Source organism: Puma concolor, chromosome C1 (genome assembly GCF_028749965.1).
Source record: "Puma concolor isolate L17-30 chromosome C1, mPumCon1.1.hap2, whole genome shotgun sequence".
NCBI classification, from domain to species: Eukaryota; Metazoa; Chordata; class Mammalia; order Carnivora; family Felidae; genus Puma; species Puma concolor.
In genome coordinates this window covers 131123473-131140888 of record NC_141674.1, presented here as the reverse complement: position 1 = coordinate 131140888, position 17416 = coordinate 131123473, and the positions used below count along the sequence as shown (strand labels likewise).

General features: G+C 37.5%; 1 long non-coding RNA gene across 1 annotated transcript in view; it reads left to right on the top strand.

Annotated features, from left to right (window-relative positions):
• The window catches only part of LOC147578443 (uncharacterized), a 43910-nt gene extending 27232 nt beyond the window's left edge, over positions 1 to 16678 (top strand). Inside the window, exon 3 of the long non-coding RNA XR_015255196.1 lies at positions 12866 to 16678. This is a non-coding gene — a long non-coding RNA (uncharacterized LOC147578443). The remainder of the gene's footprint in view (positions 1 to 12865) is intronic.
• Positions 16679 to 17416: the final 738 nt, after the last annotated feature.

Sequence of the window (17416 nt, the reverse complement as noted above, 5' to 3'; positions counted from 1 at the left end):
GAGAGGATTAGTGTCTTAAAGGGCATCACAGGAAGTGCCCAGAGCAGAGCAGCCATGATTTATCATCCTACACAGGGCAGGGGAGGCAGGATGGACACCACCTGACCCCAGATAGAAGACAGCAGGTAGTGCTGCTAGACAGCAGGTAGTTTCCAAAAGGAGACTTTCCTTTTGGAAAAATGCATGAACCCATAGTTTGTGGCTGTTGCATGTGTGGCTGGTGTTCTAGGTATTACCAAATGACAACTGCACTCCTCTGCCTTAGGTGCGATAGATAACTTTATGTGTCAACGTGGCCAGGCCACAGGTGCCTAGATGTTTGGTCAAACATTATTCTGGGTGTTCCGGTGAGGCCACTTTGGGATGACACTAACATTTAAATCAGAGGACTTTGAGGAAAGCCAATCACCTACCATAATGTGGGTGGGCCTCATCCTACCAGTTGAAAGCTTGAACAGAACAAAACATCAACTTCCTTGAACAAGAGAATTCTCCAGCAGTTGGCCTTCAGATTTCATCTGCATCATTGGCTCTTCTTGGTTCTACAGCAGACTGCCTACATACTCAAACTGGAATATTGGCTTTCCTGAGTCTTTATTCTGCCAACCCAACCTGCAGTTTTGGGTTTGCAGGCTTCCATAATTGAATATTAGGAATGAGCTAATTCCTTATATTGCATCTCTTTATATATGCACATTTTATTTGTTCAGCTTATCTGGAAAACCCCAACTAATACAGAAGGGATGTTTACAGAGGATGGGGAGATGGCTTATAGGCAAACATAAGAAAACTGGCTCTACCCTGCACCCCAAAGAATGGCCACATGTATTATTTTTAAGTAATTTTTATGTCCCATTTCTCCATTTCCTTCCAGCTGTAACTCCATAAGTCCTGTATTGTCTTTAAAAGACCCTATTGTGTGGCACAATACTGATGAGTTCATTGGACATGTAGTGTCCATTTCAAGGGAATTCAGTCTCTTATCAAGATTGACTCCAAGAGGGGCACCTGGGTGGCTCAGTTGGTTAAGTGCCCAGCTCTTGATTTTGGCTCAGGTCATGATCTCACATTTCTTTTGTGAGTTCGAGTCCCGCGTGGGGCTCTACACTGATGGCACAGAGCCTGCTTGGGATTCTCTCTCTCTCCCTTTCTCTCTCTCCACCCCTCCCCCAGAAACTCATTCTTTCTCTCTCTTTCTTTCAAAAAAAAAAAAAAAAGGTTGACTCCAAGAGATTTTCACAAAAATTTTCGTGAGCATCATCATCCAGAAACACTGCTAACTTTGATCACTAGAGAGAGTAAACAGTTTTTTAAATATACTACTCTTTGACTACTCTGTCCATGTGACTTACAGTCTTTAAAAAAAACAACAGCACTATTTTCAGAAATTTTACCCCACTGGGATGGTTGGTCCCCCACCCTGTGTAAGGAACAGGAAGTGGTGAAAATAATGTACAGGTGCTAGCTCATCCTTTATGAAGCCTCACACAGAGACCTTGCAGCACATGCCCAAACTTCAAAAATCCCTAATTTTAAATGTTTCATATATTAGAGAGAAGAATACAGTCTGTTTTCACTTATCTTGCCTATACCCAAGTTTATAGAGGGTTCTACCCAAACCCCAAATCTGTACAGAAATGAACCTTCTCAACATGGAAAGAATAAAAGAAAGTCATGACACAGATGCTAGTCCATACGAAGGCATTGTCTCAAAGGCCACAGGAAGTGACAGAGCCGAGGGTCTACCCTGAAAAGATTATTTCATGTCTAGTTCAATGGAGATTATATATATATACACACACACACACACACACACACACACACATACATAATACTTACACATATAAACATTATAATTCTACTAATTTACTCCACCATTTTGGAAATAACGATCATCCTGGTTCTGGATGGATTGGGAACTGCAGGACGTATTTGTTCAGCACACACAATGTGGTATAACAGTTAGGAGCACAAGCTCTGGTGTTGGACAACTGGGTCCAAACCCTGAGTCCACCACTTGCTGGGTGTCTGTAGGTATGTTATTTATCGTCTCCAAGCATCAGTTTCCTGTTTTGAGAAGAACGAATGATAAAGGACAAACTTCAGAAGATTTCTGTAAGGATTAAACAAAACAACTCATTCTAAGTGCTTAAGACTTAGGAAATGTTTAATAAATACTATTCATTATTGGAACCATTATTATGCACAGGAAGTTCATGCAAATCAATGGTCCTTGAGCAAAAGGTTTGAACCGATAATAAACTAAACAGGTGGGAGCCCTGCATGAAGTCTCTGTGTCATGAAAAGATAGACTTGCCTAGCATTCCTTTAAAAAAAAAAATCCCCTCTGTAAACTGTTTTGTGCTTACTACTATACAGAGCCTGGTCCATCTGCAGATGGCTTTGGGCCTTGCTTCAATGTGGAGAAACATTAGGGGTCATTCAAACCCTGAGTGCTGCTGGCTTCACCTTCAAATATGTCAAATAAATAAATTCCTGACCAATTAGGAGCCAGCTTTGGCTGGGAATACTCGACAAATTGATTTATCAAAGCTGGTCTGAGTCATTGCTTCACAGCTTCTTTATTGAGCTTTTTACAACTATAGAAAACTTTTCTTATTGAGATGATTCATAAATATATTAATATTTTAGGGGTGCCTATGTGGCTCAATTGGTTAAGCCAGGTGAGTTCAGCTCAGGTTATGATCTCATGGTTCACTAGTTTAAGCCTTACCTCAGGCTCTGCACTCCCAATCTCTGCTTGGGATTCTGTCTCCCTCTCTCTCTGACCCTCCCCCGTTTGCTCTCTCTCTTTCTCAAAATAAATTTAAATAATAATAAAAATAAAATAAAATATATTAATAGTTTAGTTGGAACGAAATATTTGTATGTTTCCAAAATTTAAACTGATTGTGCCTATTTGTAAATGTATCGTTACGTACCCATGTGCTAATGCGAGTAACAAAAAACAAAAGTGATGTAAAGTGGGCTTGATTTTTACCATACCAGAAAGAATTAAGTTATCAGGGTTCTCAAAAGGCTTCCCTGCTTGGAGAACAAAGCTCCAGTGGGAAGTAACAGTATGCATTTGTTTTGTCTGCTTTGTTGGATTTCCAGGACATTCTTCTGTTCCCTATCTTAATTCTTTATAAAAAAAAAATTGCCTGATAACTTGCTCTTCTTATCCAGATCATGTATTCTGCCTACCAGCAATTAATAAGTAAGTTTTAATTTCCCTGTATGCAGGAGAAAGGATTTTGGAAAAAGATTCCACCAGAGAGTTTCCGATGGCACGTTGAAAGTGAACTAACGCCCTGCTATCTGTGGTGCATATGAATTCTTATTTGAAAACTATAACTATTGGGGTTAACAAAGACTCTGAGCCTGCCAAGGTCAAGTTTAGTTATGAGAATCTGCTATGAACATCTCACCACAGGAAAAGGTCATTCTTTATGTCCTCAACTTGCTGAAGGAAGAAATTCCAGAGAGGTAATCTCTGCTTCCTGACTATGAAGGAGAAAGGTGTCTTGGAGGCAGGTCTTTCCTGGAGAATGTTAAGATGGCGATCTTCGTGAAGAAGTAACCTTGCAGTTAAGAAAGGATGAACCATGGAAAGGTGCACTGGAAGATGCCCAGTCCTTCTTAAACACCCTGTATCGGTTTCATTCTAGTTTTTCTTGGTATTTTATGATACTTTCTGAAAAGTTCATATTGAAAAAGAAGTTAAAGTATCTTTACTGTCAGACAAATGATAGTGTATGAAGAGCATCCTAAGAAATCTACAAAAGCTACTAGAACTAATAAGTGAGTTTAACAAGGTTCAAGAAAAAAAGTTGAAAAATAAAGATTAATTACATTTGTATATATTACAATATATAAGACCCTTGAAAAGTAAAATTAAATTAAAAATTCAATTTATAGTGATATCCAAAAACATGAAATACTTAAGGATAAATTGAACAAATAAGTAAGAACTATGGAAACTACAAACCATTGTTAAAAAAACTTAATGACCTAAATAAATGGAGAGATACACCTTTTTTGTGGCTGAGACTATATTGTTAAAATATCAAAGCAATTCCAATAAAAATTTTATCAGGTGGTTTGCACAGATTGGCAAGCCAACTTCAAAATTTAATTGAAAATGCAAAGGACTGGGGCACCTGGGTGGCTCAGTCAGTTAAGCATCCAATTCTTCATTGGTCATGATTTCACAGTTTGTGAGATGGAGCTCTGCATCAGGCTCTGCACTGATAACATGGAGCCTGCTTGGGATTCTCTCTCTCCCTCTCTCTGCCCCTCCCCCTCTCATTCCCTCTCTCTCTCTCCCCCTTTGTCTCTCTCTCTCAAAATAAATCAATAAACTTAAAAAAATGCAAAGGACCTAGAATAGCTAAAACGATTTTTTAAAAGAAGTACAAAGTTGAAGGATTTACACTCTTAATTTCAAGTCCTACATTAGGGCTAGAGTAATCAAGAGAGTGTTGTATTGATGTAAGAATAGACATACAGAAGCGAATTGAGAATGTAGATATAAGTACAAGCATTGATTTTTCACAAACTACTTATAAAAAAGGGGTGTCTTTTCCATAAATGATACTAGAAGAAGTTGAAAAAATTAACCTCAATCTTTACCTCACTCTACATACAAATTAATTCAAATAGATTATAGACCTATATGTAACAGTACATGTAAAACTTCTAGTTGGAAATATTGTGATGTTGAGGTAGGTAAGGATTTCTTAGGCACAAAAAACTCACAAAGCATACTAGAAAAATTACATATTGCATTTTATAAAGATTAGAAACATTTGCTATTCAAAAGACACCATTAAAAAAAGTAAGGAGAACCATAGACTATGAGAAAATTTCCATAATATATATATTTATGACAAAGAACTTGTATCTAAAATGTATTCCATCTCTATTAGCAGACAACTTAATTAAAAGCACAAAAAAATTCCAACTGACACTTCCCAAAGTAAGGAATGTTTTTTTAATTTTCTTAAGCTTATTTATTTATTTTGAGAGAGACAGAGACAGCGTGAGTAGGAGAGGGGCAGGGAGAGAGGGGAAGAGAGAGAGAGAATCCCAAGCAGGCTCCGCATTGCCAGTGCGGAGTCCGATGCGGGTCTTGAACTCACAAAACTGCAGGATCATGACCTGAGCCAAAACTGAGATGCTTAACTGACTGAGCCACCCAGGCACCCCAAAATAAGGAATTTTAGTAGCCATGAAGGACATGTGAAACTGCCCATCCTTATCACTCATCAGGAAAATCAAAATTTAACTATGAAAAGCTCCCACTTTATACCTGGTAGGAGTATGAAATGGTCCAACTACTATGAAGAACAGCCTGGCAGTTTCTTTAACCCTTGCACATACAACACCCATATGATCCAGTTATTCTACATCTAGGTATCCTCCAAGGAGAAATGAAGCTATATACCACAGAGTCTTGCACACAAATGTTTATAGAAGCTTTACTCATAATATCTACAAAGTGGATATGACCCAAATGTCTATCAAGAGTTGGATAAACAGATTGCAACATGTCTACATACAATGGCATACTGCTCCGCCATAAGAAAGAACAAACTACAAATACATGCAACATGAACAAATCTCATAATCGCCATGTAGAGTGAAAGAAACCAGGCTCAAAAGAGTATATGCAGTTGCATTTACTTCAAACTCTAGAGAAGACAAATCTAATCGGTAATGACAGGGGCAAGTTCATGGTTGCTCTGGAGCTGAGATGTTAAAGGAGTTGACTGAGAAGGAGAAAAGGACTCTTTTGATAGTGATCAAAACATTCCGTATTTTGATTGTCCTGGTTATTACATGGGTATATATATACCTTTGTCCAAACGCATTAAACTATGCTCTTAAAATGAGTGCATTGGATTATATGTAAATTATATTTCAGTAGTCAATAATCATAAACTTTACTGAAACATAAGTATCCAAAGTAGCCCCCAAAATGTGTTTCTCCCTTCTTTTCCCACTGCCACTTTCCCTTCCTCTGGCAGCCTGTCCATAACCCCTATACATACAAATACAATGGTACCTCACTGTTAGAGTTAATCAGGCATGTATGCAGGAAACTAAACATCTTCATAAAGTAGGGGGGGAAATCAGTCTGTCATGAAAGTCATTTAAATTTTTGGATGCTTAGAGCTAACCACCATAAGCATCATTTAAACATTTATGAAATTTAACTATATTTATTTTTATTCAGTTTTAGAAACAACCAGGGAAAGGCAGAACTAAGCAGTAAATAAACATATAATTAAAAAAATCAATTGCCTGAGTGCTTTCAAAGATAGACTGATTTCATAAACACTGGGAATAAAGGTATAGAATAACAAGGCGGGCTATTGTACTAACATGGGATCAGTCATGGTTCTTGGGCCCCTCAAAAGTGCAGGTAACACGAGGAAGAAAACTGAAATCTCCAATCACCCTGCCCCCCCCCCTTATCCATGACTTATATACCAACTGTGAGCCTTAGCACTTTCTCATGTTTTCAACTCTGCATGCACAGGAGCTCAAAATGACCGTCTGCTGTGCAGCAGAAACTTAGTTGAGGTCTAAAAAAAAAAGGAAAAAAAAAAAAACCTGAGCAAAATTGGCTGCTATTTCTTCTGATTCCCAGCCCCTGGGGCTCAGATTTTATATGAAGACACAGATGCTAGGAAGATCAGTGGAGATATTTGCTAGGACAGGATCTAACAAACACTGTTGGGATTCCCACTGTCTGGGAGATAAAACTTTCTGCTTGATTAAATGGAAGAAGTAGCAAATATGAAAAAAAATAACTTAAAAATACTAGTTCACTCTTGCTTTTTTCAGAAGTATATTTAATCTAGAAAATTACTGTTCAAGTTCTCTTCCAACCAGATTTCACTCCCTAGTGCTAACTTGCTACTATGTGAAAATGCTGTTCCTGTAGTGGCTAAAGGTCACAAAAAAGAAAAATTGGAAACCAAGAAAGATCTACAACAGTAACTGCAAATAAGAAGAAAATATATATAATGGGAATGTGACCAGGCTTTCAAAAGTGAACCTAGCAACTCCTATTTGGGCTACAGATTCAGGATTGCCCTGTCCTCTCCTCTTTGACCAATGTTGTGGACCTGTTCACATTACTGATCTCTCATGCATGTACACACACACACACACACACACACACACACACACCAGGCAACATTCTTGCCCTTATTTTTTCACTAACCTGAAGAACAAAAGCAACAATCTGCAAAAGTACATTCCCAATTCTGTAACTGCCATCACACAGATTCTGCAAAGAATTAACCCCCAAATTGAATCATCAATATATTCATTTCTTTAACACATTTTTAAGGATCCATTAGATAATTTACTGACCTTGATTCCAAATATTTTTCAGCACATCCATAATGCTTCTGGTCTTTGGTTTTACAAGTTCAAAGGATTTTTGAAATTAATGGATTTATAAATTTTAGCATAAATGTAAAGTGTGCTCTAAAGATGAAGAAATGGGTAAAGAGGGAGGAAGAAAAAAGAAAATATGTCAAATGATATCACTTTCCACTGCCCGAGTTCGGTCTTCCAGTAACATTCAGGTGAGGACCTCATTCTGGACTGTTTCCCTGGGGAGGACCATCAACTCAAGACTACAGTATAACTTTGTATGAGTGACTTTGTGTAAATGGTCGCTCTCTCCTTCCACCTGCTGCCTTCCTCCTTCACTTCTTTCCTCCTTACTTCCTCACTCTTCCTCTCCTTTCTTCCTCTATCTTTTGAAAATTCATATCACATAAGTGTGAATTCACTTACATCTATAAAATACTGATGCTTATTTTGTGCATATTTATATGTTTCTTTGTAATGTTTCTCTGCCATTTTGATTACCATATGGTTTTTCTCTCCACCCCTTATAAGTACTTGGAGGACAGAGTTGACAAATTCTTTTTGTCAGTCTCTTCCCTTTTCCACGTGTTTCACAGTCCAATTTATAAATATAGATAAAATCTTACAAAAGATTCTGCTCAAGACTGGTTCTTGGTAAATTCTTATTCTTTAAGTGAGGGGTATCAAATAGACCAAATAAAATTACTTAACCATGTGAAATCATGTAGATATCTTAAAATGATTACATTAAAAAGAACAAATCCTTTTTCAAATGCCACTGAATTGTCTAAACATAGGTTTGCATTTATCGTGTTTTCTAAAGTTGACTCCACAAGGAGAGTCTTTTTCTAATCCTGTATGATAACAAAATACTCACAAGATTAATTTAGTAGATGCAGTGTATTGCATTAACAGCCAAATGTCATCCACTTGATATACACGTCACTCATTGATCATATTAAAATACCGAGACTAAATTTGAATTACCTGTAATTTTGAGAATTTCAGAAATATTCATGTATTCCACACTTGCAGCTTTCAAGTCTTGAGAAGATCAAAGAGATTTGTTCAACTGGGAAAACCTTCTTAAGAGCTTTCTAAGACTCTACACATCATACACATTTCATATATAAGACAAGATTTAGGAGAATTTAGGCCACAGTGGTATAAATGTCAGATTCATTTGCTTATAATATAAATAATGCAAATATTCTTTTATAGCAGCCATGATCAAATTCTACTTTTTGATGAAATATAGAAGCAGATGGCCCATTCATGGTGATTAAAGCTAAGTAAAGTATTTTAATATGACTAATTTAGCGAAAGAAGGAAGGGAGGTAGGTGGAAAGTTGAGAGAGAGGAAGAGAGAGGTCCTATTTAAATAATACCTATAATTAGAATAACTGGTGATGATCTGACGCAAACAAATTTACTTTTTCAGGTGGGGAAACTAAGGCCCAGAATTTAGAAGTAGCTTGCCACTTTCCTTATGTTCCTATAGTGATTAGGACACCACAGCCTCATTAAATATGTGCTACAATATCCTAAAAAACAATCAACCTGTAACCTGCTGCATTTAAAGAAGGATAAGTCTTCCTTCTTCTTACTGGAATCCCAAGTTAAAGTACTTTCATTCTTGTAAAAAAAAAAAACAAAACACTGAGTATATTTAATAAATAAGATAAAATAATGAGCCTAGAATCAATCTCTAGATCTCTAATGAACATGAAAGGGGGAAACTGGTATATTTACCCTAATGTATTAAAGGAAACCATAGATGCAAACTGAATGCTTCCTTAGGCAAGAGTTCAAGGAGTTCATGGTAAAATAATGGAAAATAAATAGGGTTTGGAATTAAAAAAATATAATAATAACTGAATTTTAGTTCCTCATCTAATCACTAATGGTTATGTGTTACGGAGCAGGGAACATAACTAACTTGACCTCAGTTTCTCTCATCCTTAAAATTAGTATAATAATGTCCATGTTATGCAATTATACTGCAGATTGTAGGAGACAACACATTTAAAAAGACAGTACACGGTCTAGCATGTAAAAATCCTCAGTCAACTTTATTTATTATTGTTACTTTTATTACTATCTTCATCTTTTTAGTATCATCGTCAATCACAATATTATTGGTTCACCTTCAGAAAATCACCTAATTTGTGGTCTGATCCTCATCTTTGCAGCATATTATGAAGCTTAATTGTTTCATATCATCTAAACTAACAAGTGATAGACCTGAATATTAGAATATTAATATTTTCATTTAAAATGGAAACTGGTTATTTATAGGGTGTGCCACTATACTTAAGAGAACAAATTATATATCAAGTCATGTTTGATAGCCATCTCAAAAGGAGATGAAAAATAGTTCTAATAGTAAATAGCAATTAGATGGTTACATTGTGTGGAAGCGTTTTCTCATTTTTTTTTTTCATTTAATCCAATATAAACCCTGTGACCTAGGCACTTTTGTTATCTCCATTTCACAGATGAAGTAAATTGAGGCACAGCGCTTCAGTACCTTGCTCAAGTTGACATACCACGCAAGCAATGGAGCTGAACCTGCACCATTAACCTTAATACAATTCTACCTTCCTAGGCCCTGGTATCTATTTCTAGTAAGATAAGATACTCTGATAAAATACCCTGAGGCACTTGTATTAGTTTGGATACACACCATAACAGAGAGCACAGAGACTCAAAATTCTGATTCTTCAAAGTTATTTTATTTCTCCATCATATAAAAGTCCAGGTGGGTCTTCCATAGCTGCTAAGGCAGCCCCATGATCATCAGGAATTTAGTTCCTTTCTCTTCTGTTGCTATACATAGACTTTCCATGTACAAGCACATATGCCTTTCTCCACATACCCCTTTTGTGTAATGGTACAGGATGGCTGCTCCAGCTCCTACCACCACACTTGCTTTTCTGCTGGTGAGAAGAGGGAAAATGTACAAGAGTTAGGTGGGCATTTCAGTGTTTGGCCCAGACTTTTCCCACACTTCTATTTCTGTTCCATTGGCCAGCACTTAGTCACATAGCACAACTAGCTGCAAGAGATGCTAAAAAATATATATGTTCGGTTGCAGATAGCATGTGCTCAGCTAACATTATATTAATGCGAAAAGACCTATTCCACACCATCCTATTTCTGTCTGTTTAATGTAGGAGTAAAGATTCAGAGTATCCTCTCCCTGAGATGTTGTTATAAACACACTGACACATTCCATACTCTGCACTTACATAGTCCACCATGATTGAATTTGCACTGGTGTTAACAGTGATCTGCTACTGGCACATGATTATAGCTCATTGTGCATTAATCATTATTTAATATGAGTCTTTCCTTTACCTAATGTGGGACATGCTTTTATTTCATGTCAAGGGAGTTGTTCTTTCTAAGCCTAAGTGCCTCCCATCTAATATTCTTTGATCTAAGAAGATCTCCTGTGTTCTTTGCCAGAAATTTGCTAGTCTTGGGAAGATCACACTTAGATAATAACAGAACTTTCCAGTATGAGAGTTTCCAAGAACGGGGCTTCAAAAGTTGTCTATTGAGGGGTAAATTATCTGGTTCTCTTTTGATAGCTGTCTTTGGTTCTCCACTGGCCAGTGACTACTTGACTAAGGACTTGCATTAGTCAGGGCCCCAGAGAAACACACACACACAGACACACAGACACACACACACACATGTCTGTATGTACAGAAAGAGAGAGAAAGAGATTTATTATAAGGAATTGGCCCATGTGACTATGGACACAGATAAGTTCCAAGATCTGCTGTCTGCAGGCTGGCAATACAGAAGAGCTGATGTGTACTTCCAGTCTTTGCATAGGAGAAGACCAATGTCTCAGCTCAAAAGTAGTCAGAGAGAGCGAATTTTTGCTTACTCTGCCTTTTGTGCTATTCATGCCTCCAAAAGATTGGAGGAGGCTCACCCACACTGGGGATGGAAACCTGCTTTACTCATTATACCAATTAGAATGTCAGTCTTACCCAGATCTTTAACATGCCTGGAATAATGTTCAACCAAATATCTGGGCACCCCATCTCCCAGTCAAGTTAACACATATAATTAACCATCACAGTGGCCAACAGACACATGAAAAGATGATCAACAGTACTTATCATCAGAGAAATGCAAATCAAAGCCATAGTGATACATTACCTCACACCTGTCCAAATAGCTAAAATTAACAGCTCAAGAAACAATAGGGGCTGGTGAGGATGTGGAGAAAGTAATCCTCTTGCACTGTCAGTGATTGACAAAGTAAACTTGTGCAGCCACTCTGAAAAACAGTATGGAGCTTCCTCAAAAAGTTAAAAATACAACTACCCTACAATGCAGCAATGGCACTATTCAGTATTTACCTAAAGATACAAAAATACCAATTCAAAAGGATACATGTACCATGATGTTTATAGCAGCATTATCTACAATAGCCAAATTATGGAATTATCAGGTGCCCAGTTCATTGACTGATGAATGGATAGCAAAGATGTGTGTATGTGTGTGTGTGTATGTGTGTGTGTGTGTATACACACACATATGTATGTATATATGTGTATATATGTGGGTGTGTATAATGAATATATATATAAAATATATATAATGAAATATTACTCAGCCATAAAAAGGAATGAAATTTTGCCATTTGCAATGATATGGAAGGAGCTAGAGAGTATTATGCTAAGTGAAATAAGTCAGTCAGAAAAAGACAAATACCATATGACTTCACTCATATGTGGAATTAAAGAAAAAAAAACAAACAAAGAGGAAAAAAAGAGAGCAAGAGTGATAGAGGGGGGCAGGAACCAAGAAACAGATTCTTAACTATAGAGAACACACTGATGGTTACCAGAGGGGAGGTGATGGGGATTAAAGAGGGCACTTGCTGTGATGAGCACTGGCTATTGTATGCAAATGTTGAATCACTATATTGTACACCTGGAATTAATGTTACACTGTATGTTAACTAACTGGAATTTAAATAAAAACTTTAAATTTAAATTAAAAAAAATTAACCATCACAGGACTGAAGATACCTCAGGATAAAAAGGTGAAAGTAGAGGTCTTGATGAAGGAACTGCTAGTTTTCTAAGCTGTTGGAAAAGATGGCAGCATTATGAGACCAAACCACAATCATCTAAACTGCACTGGACAAGCAATTCTCTGGTGAACTGAGACTTATTAGACAATCTTCCTGTTAACAGTTAGTGAATGGGATTATTTCCTTCCGGAAAAAAACAGAAAAACAAGAAACAAAACGAAACAAAAAAAACAAGACACAGCCAAAATGAGTGGACAAACAAAAACACTTTGAAACACTATTCTACACTGCCTGTATAATTTTTATTTTTCTTACTCTCTTAGGCAATACCTTCAGTACAAGCTCGTAAAATCATAGCCTAACCTACTCTTGACTTTAAAGTAATCAAGCTATCTGGTGTCTTTTAAGCTCTGAAAACAGGGAGAAGAGCACCACAACAACAGGATCAACTGTGTTACCTGGAGACAACTGCAAGGGTCAAAAAGTGATGGCCATTCCAGTAGCAGTATGTATTTAGAAAGTAACTCCATTTTATTTTTCATGCCAGAGACAGAAAACAATGCAACCGTCTCACTTCAATAAGGAACTAAAAATCAAATGGAAAACCAGACAAATACAGAATGGGTTTGGAACAAAGTTGCAGAGTTTCTGGGCCTCACTGTGCACAAGGTTTCAAAGATCCACATCATGCTGTTCAGAAGCAGAAGTAAACATTGCTGTGCAACAATCAATATTTTTGTAGTTCTGCAATGGCAGAGCACTCAGAAGCTGAATGGGAAGTGACACAGACTCAGCCTGATCAGCAATCCTAAATCAGAGACCTGGGCGTGACCCCAGTGGAGAGCCCTGCTGCCCTAAGAGACACAACCCTTCCAGAAGAAGGATAGAGCTTTTGGCAGCTTCTCACCCTGACTCTGATAAGGATAGCTAATTGCACTTGCTTTACCACTTGAAATTGTGTCTTCTTGGTGCACTGTGGATTTTCAGAGGGTCTCTGAACGCTGCTTCAAATGACATCTCTTCCTCAAATGGTAAATATTCATCATGACAGATGATGGACCCGGAGGAGAATGGCATCACAGACAAGTGGAAATACAAGCAGTTCTTGCTGGAAGCTGACAGCAACCTCACACTGAGGCTGAGATATTGTTTTATTGAACATGGGAGAGAGTATCTGCTTAACAGCCTTGAAAAGCAAGTATTTCAGAGATGGGGTGCTTTGGTTTATTAGACTTTCGGTTATCTGAAAGCCCTTGATACTTCAACTCTTATCCCCGGAATTCTATGAACTTGCAGGAGTCAAGTTCCCATATTAGTATGTATTTTAGAAGTACACTCAACATGACTGAACTAGTGGCTGGGGATTTGGCACAGAAGTTTGAATTGTCAGTAGATATGGATGAGGAACTTAGGAGGGATTGAAGCTGAGTGATACTGACCCTAGGACGTATACCAAAAGGGCATTTGTCCATTAATCAAATAATTATTCAATTTCTATTCTCTGCCAGGCATGGAGATCAAATCTGCCTGAGTGGAAGGGAAAGAATTGACAAAATATTTCACAAATAAATATTTAACCAGAGCCAGCTGTGTTTAATGCTATAAAAGCAGTGAGCAACTGACAAATTAAACCAAGGGGCCCTTCCTTTGCTGGCAGTCAGTGAAAGCTTACTTGAGGAGCTGATGTTTAACCCAAAACCAAGCAGAACAAAGAGCACTTACGATTATGTTTAAAGCAAATTTCTGTTATTTTAAACTATTTTTAATATAAGCTGCAAAAAACTACAACATACAGAATAACAGAATATCTTTTTCCATAGTCAAATATTGCATCCGAATAGCACACTTTATTAGTAAAGTATATTTGCAAATATTATAATTGTTTTAATTTGCATTTTTTATTGCTTCTGAGCTGAGTATCTATTCAAATATTTATTGGCTATATGGATTTTCCCTTCTGGGTGTACCTATTCCTAGCCTTCATCCATTACTTTGTACTTCATTTCTTCCTTGTTGATTAGGGAATTTCTCCTGTTCTAGAGATGAGCCCTTTGCCTATACACTGAAAACCTCTCTGATTCTGGTGTTATCATTCTGTTTATGGTCTTTTACCTTGTGCAGAGATTTTAATATTAACATGGCCAAAATGAACAGTCTTCTTAAAATTGTGAGTGTTTTAGGCTTTGATTATCATTAGTTACTTTAAGGTTGCAAAGGTATTCTGTCCGCCTTTAAATAAAATGTGTTGTTTGGTGTGAATTATGCAGATTCTTTTATTTATTATTTTGGCAAGTTAACCGATCGCCACAGCATCATTTATTGAAAACATTATTCCTTATTGATGTGAAATATTTTTTCTGTCATTTATCAAGTTTCAGTAGGGGTTCCTGAGCTCTTTAATCTGCCCCCTCCCTTTATTTCCATTTGCTTATCTTATGACCAATATATATTATACTATAGTTGTATCACCAGTTTTGCTATGTAGAAAGGTTGTGCCCTAACTTTGTTGCTTTTTAAAGACAATTTTGGTTACTTTTGGCACTTGATTTTTCCATCTGAATTTTAGAATCTCCTTATTAGCATTTTGATTGGAATCGTACTGAATTGGGGGACAGAATAACTATCTTTACAATATTGAGACTTCTGGTTCGTGGATCTGGTACATACCTCTATTTTCTCATTTCTAAACTTTCTGTGATTTGATTGTACTTTAAAAATATTAAAAAATTAAAATTCTGCTTATCTTAGTTTTCAGTTATCTGAGATTTAAATCTCAAAACAAGGGGCTTCCAAAGAGCTTGATAAAGTTGCTGGCTTGGACTTGGAAAAGTTAAGTCCCCTGTTCTGAAGTGTCTATAGGTTCAGGAGATGATGACTTCGGTAAAATCATGTTTCATAGCAAGTACAATGTTTTCTGAGCCTTTCTTAAGGATTACAAACACCATTTTATCTTGGGAATTTCCTTTTACTGTGATCTTTGTCTGCTGTGCCTTGGGAGAATTTTTCCCTATTGCCTTTCTTATTTCTAAATTGGTTTTAGCCAAGAAGAAAATTGCACATCTGCAGGAGATAATGCTCAGCTTCAGTCTGATTCAGTACTACAGCAGGTATTTGATTTCAGGCCAAAACTTCTAACAGCGAGTATAGCAAATGTTGAAAAGAAAATGAAAGTATAGTATAACTTCATTACATTTATTTGCGGTCATTTTGGCTTCAAAATAATCCTTTTGGGCTTACTTTTCCAGCATACAAACATCTGTTATGTTTCTTTTTCTTTCTGTTTTTCTAGCTCTCTGTTAATTCCGTTTTACAACATTTTCTAATAAATACGTAGGGGAAGCATATTCTCTAGAGTTCCAGTAGATGGCAGCATAGAGCTATTGTTCCAGCTGATACGTGAATTCGGTTCTGCTGAGCAGAATCAACCCTGCTTAACAGTAGTGAGTCCCAGATACAGAATCTGAGTTCACTGTGTAAGCCAAGTCCAACCCAACTGACAAATATAACATCTCCAAATTTCCTGAGCACCAGCCAATGGGCCTTCAGAGTGAAAACTATAACATTGCAAATAGCAAATAAAATGAAAAGAAATGTACTTCTTACAACACTGGCTGGTTCACTGGAATCATTTGGAAGGCAGTAAAAAGAACATTTGTGAATTTGAATATTCTTTATTGGTCAGTTAGGGGAAAGAAACTAGAAGCCTAAGTGCTTCCTGGTGATTACTTTGTTACCAGGACTGATTAAAGATAGTAACTGCTGGTATGACACAGGGCTCCCAGCCATCAAAAAGTTGCCTGACCAGCCAGCAGAAGATACAGAGACTCATCCCCTAACTGTACTTGAGGGCTGAATTTCATCCCTCTTCCTGGAAATAATCAAAAGCTGGGGGTCTCACTGCAGGGAGACTTGGGGATAACCTAAAGATCTTTCCCTGATGGCCATCTTTTCTGACCCTCAATTTTTTTCACTTGCCAAGTTGTAATAATAGGTCTTTCTCTGCTTCCTTTATAGAGCTTTGATGGGGACTGGAGGAGGCTAGGAGCACAGTGCCGGGTATCAGGAGACAGACAGAGGCAGCAGAATCTGGCACACAGCCATGGGCTCTGTGGCCACCAATGAGGTCTTGAACCCACATCCATACCATTAACCATTCAACTATGGACAGATTACTCAAGCTCTCTATGCCTCGGTGACCCCCACTGTAAGACAGGTTTAGCTTCTAAGACTAGAATATATTTATTCTGTTTTCTCTGCTTAATGCATATTTGCTATTATCATTAAGAAGCATAAATTTTGCCCTGTCCTTGCCATTAACATCTCTGTGGACTTGGGTATATCACACAGCCTCTGAAGCCTGGGCTTCCTCATTTCTAAAATAAAAAGTTGGACTTTAACCCCATTTGATTCAAAATATGTCATATATTTGTAAATTGAAAAACACCATATAAATGAAAAGTATCCTTACTAAGTGGAAATCTGAAGGAAATAGATTAACTGAGCTGACAGGTGTTTTCATGGAAGTGGCCAGGTTTGGGGACTGAGTTTATTAGAGGCTTATTGCCGTGATCCATAAATACTTCTCCAGGTAATCAGAGTACAGTCATGTATTAGATGGAACAAGTGACAAAGGCCAAGGGCAACACCAAAGCAGCTAGGCCTGGAACACTGGCCAAGGCTGGGCGATTCAGACTTGAAGAGCTACAGGTGCTTCCTAAGTGGAAGATATCTCATCCAGCCACCATTTGACACCTGCACACGGAGGAGACTCCACTAGAGACTTTGCCACAATTCTATGAGTGTCAGCCCTGGGTAATCCATGGCCTATCCTGGATTATCTAAGGACATGGATTTGTAGCACTTATACCGCCCTCCTCAAATCAACCCCATAAACCTGCCAGAGGTTTCCAAAATTAAGTCATCCTCAGGAAGAAATGGGATTCTTATAAGTCAGACACA